The sequence below is a fragment of the Silene latifolia genome, chromosome 4 (genome assembly GCF_048544455.1).
Source record: "Silene latifolia isolate original U9 population chromosome 4, ASM4854445v1, whole genome shotgun sequence".
In the NCBI taxonomy this organism is placed as follows: Eukaryota; Viridiplantae; Streptophyta; class Magnoliopsida; order Caryophyllales; family Caryophyllaceae; genus Silene; species Silene latifolia.
In genome coordinates, this window is record NC_133529.1 from 96,349,208 (window position 1) to 96,352,897 (window position 3,690).

At 36.3% G+C, this 3,690-nt stretch overlaps 1 non-coding gene across 1 annotated transcript; it reads left to right on the plus strand.

Moving 5' to 3' along the window:
- Positions 1–973: 973 nt before the first annotated feature.
- Positions 974–1,080, plus strand: LOC141654464 (small nucleolar RNA R71). The gene has a single exon (XR_012548023.1). It is a non-coding gene; the product is annotated as a small nucleolar RNA R71 (small nucleolar RNA).
- Positions 1,081–3,690: the final 2,610 nt, after the last annotated feature.

Here is a 3,690-nt window from a genome sequence, read left to right on the forward strand (position 1 = left end):
CAAGAGAGGAGAGGATTTATGAGTTTTTCTTTCTCTAAAATATTTCACAAATGTAGAGAGTTATTTTTAGAACACTCTAAAATTATCACATACAATTTTTGTGTGTTCTCATAGAAAATCAATAATTGAAAAATGAGAACAATTCACATCATTAAGGGGGAAGGGGGAACCGGTTTTTGGAGGGAGGAAAGAGGGTGCCAATGCATGCACATTTGCATTTTAGGTTGTTCTATTCAAGGTGTAGGCATGCAACCCTATCATGTAGAGGTTAATCATGATGCCTTCCACTAAATAACTCAATTAAGGCACACTAACCCTTATACCTCCATTTTCGGTCACCCATATAACATGGTGGTCAATTTTATTTTTTGTCATTTGTCAATTGTGACATATGTGACATGTTACATGACATGTTACATTATAATGCATTTTTAACACATTAAAAATCATCATATTAATAAAATATGTCACATAAAAAAATAACAAGTAATTAATAATTACTTGTACCAAAATGGGTCATATGATTATAAACTACAACAACTTGTATTTATAATAAATTATTCATTCTATTTTTAATTGTTTCATAAACAATAAATTAATGTAAGTAATAAAACAATTTGATTACTTAGACCGTATCTTATTTAATCGAATTACAATGAGATACGTTAATTTTACTCACAAAATCATCCGTCAATTTTAAGCAATTTAATTAACTCGTATCGGCATACGATTAATTAAATAATCAATTAAGAGTATTTCCCTATAGGTATGACCTCATGGTATCAACTGATCACCACCGTCGCACGACAGTAATGTCAAACTCTAGTCAGCCAAGCATTACCGATATGTGTGGACCAGTTGACGGTAAAGTATTACTTTCCCTCATGTATTCTTAATATGAGATTTAAACATGTGATCATTATGATCGACAATTGTGATCGCATTATTGTCGGGGACACTTACTCCAACACTAAGTCCATGATGAGGACATGAGCGACAAGTTCCTTTGAATCGCTCCCAAGATTCATACAAAGATTCTTCGTCCCTTTGTTTAAAATCCGTGATTTGGGCTCTTAGCATGTTAGTCTTTTCCGGAGGGTAGAACTTTTTGTAGAAAGCAAGAGCCAATTTCTTCCAAGAGTCAATACCAAGAGTAGCCTTATCAAGGCTCTTTAACCATTGTTTCGCGGTACCAATTAGAGAAAAAGGAAATAAGACCCATCGAATTTGGTCTTGAGTAACTCCGGTTTGTGAAATCGCATCACAATAGTCACAAAAAGTCTCCATATGAGAATGAGGGTCTTCACTAGGCATCCCTCCAAATTGGCTTCTTTCGACTAATTGGAAAAATGTGGATTTTGAAATAAAATTACCGGTCAAGTGTAATACCCCGTATTTCGATAATAATTTATGTAATTTAATAAATTATAGGCATTTCTAATAAAAATTACAAATAATACGTTAATTAAATAATAAATTAATAATTCAAGTCGGGAATTGGGCTTGGCTAATAGTATAGTATTGGGCCGTGTGATATAATTGGTGGGCGGGTTTTATAGGCTTACTTGGGGGATGGGTTTTATAGGCTTAATAATTAAGTAATCGGATTTTGTATCGGGAATTAATAATAAATAATATAGAAATAATAATTATATCAATAATTATCATAATAATAATAATGTTATGGCCATAATAAGATAATTGGTGGAAATTCTAGTTATGGTAAGACTAGTAATATATGATGATAATAATAATAATATAATTTATAATGGTAATTCCTATAATAATTAGAATAAGATAATTATAATAAGTTTCCTAATTGACCTCACATACTCTTTAATCTTACACTATAAATACCATAATAAATCTGAAAATAATTCATAAAAGAAGAAGGAAGAGATCTAAAAGAAAGAAGAGAAGAATTAAGGAAGAGAAAAGCAAAGGAATTAATTTTATTATCGCCTCAAGGTAATTCTTTAAGACCGTCTTATGTATATACTTTGCGATACTATAACTTGTTATCTAGACCACCATAGATCAGGCCGTAAGTACCATTGTGACCGTGGATGACCAAGGATCACCGTTGACCTTATTTGACCACTGTTGACCAGCGAGAAGGAGGCTGTTATTGGGGTTTTCGAATGGTGGTTATGGGTTGTTGGTTAAACGCTGAACACGGGTTTTGACCCATTACCGTGACTCTTTCTGACCTGGGCTTGGTAGGGTTGGGTCATGGTGGTTGGGTCGACCACGGTGGGGGTGTTGGTAGGGTGGCTGGTGTTGGTGGTGGTCGGGAAAACGCAAAACAGGGGAAAATAGGGAGAATTGCCGTGACAGTTTTAGGGCGGATGCTATGACCGGTATGGTTGCGATTAAGGGATATGGATGGGACCTATAGAACCACCGTGTGTCATAGGTGACATTGGTAGTGGTCGTGGGTGGTATGGGGCAGCGTAGTGGCCGTGGTAAGGCGAGTTGCGAGGTGGTGTAGGGTGTTGTTGTGTCTTTGTATTTAGTGAGTGGATGGTTAGGGCGAGATCGTGTGGCCGTGTGTGGTGGCTGGAGTTGGTGTTTGGAGTGTGTCTGGGTTAGCGGCAGTGGGTACTCACGGTGGGGTCTAGTGGTAAGCTTGGTGGTTGTCGGGAATGAGAGTTTAGGACGGGTTTTTATGGGTGGTTCATGGGTTAGTTACATGGGTGTTGGTCACGGTTCTAAACCATGAATGAAGAAGGGTATTGAGTGGTTGTTGTGACGGGTTTTAGTTGGGTAAGTTTTGGGTGACTCGGGTTTGTATTTGAATCGAGTTTTTAGTTATCGTAAACCTTTAATAATTATAATAAATAATTAAGTTGGATAATTAATCTAATAAAAGGAATAAACAAATAAATTAATAATTAAATTAAATTGAATTATGATATTTTGATTAGGTGGCGGTTGTGAAAAAATTATAATCGGATCGGATTGCTTTAATTAATTTGGATTACTTGAGCTGCTTAATTGGAATCGCTTGCCAGGTAGGATAATCTACTCAACTATATCTGTTTTCCGTGTTTAATGGATGGATATTATCGGAAGGGTGATTGGTTATGACTGCTTATTTAATTGAGTTAATTGAGTGATTAATATTGTCAGTTTTTGGAGTTGTGCATATTTTATACGATTATATTGTGGAATGGTTTATGAGAATTGGACTGCCCCAGGCTTAGTCTCTGGTGGATAATGTGAGTGGTGATTGGACTGCCCCAGGCTTAGTCGCTGGTGGATAACGTGTGTGATTAATTGGAAGGCCCCAGGCTTAGTCTCTGGTGGATAACGTGTGTGAGTACTTGGACTGCCCCTGGCTTAGTCTCTGGTGGATAACGTGGACAATGATGTCGAGATGTGACATGTGAACAAATGAGATTGGAATATTAACAGTTGTGAGAGATTGGTTGTTTAATGTATTTTATCCTACTCAACCTCGTGGTTGACCGTATATTCGTGAACACCTGTGATGAACCATAATGGGGAGCAGATTTACAGGTACTAAAGATTAGCTGACTTGGGAGCTTGTGGGAATGTGTGAGGACTTCGCCAATCTACCTAGAAGTCTAGACCACATAGAATATTTTATCACTTTATTTATTTCCGCTGCGAGTTGTAATATTTTATATTAAGTTTTAGTTGGTTAATTTGTAATAAACATGTATT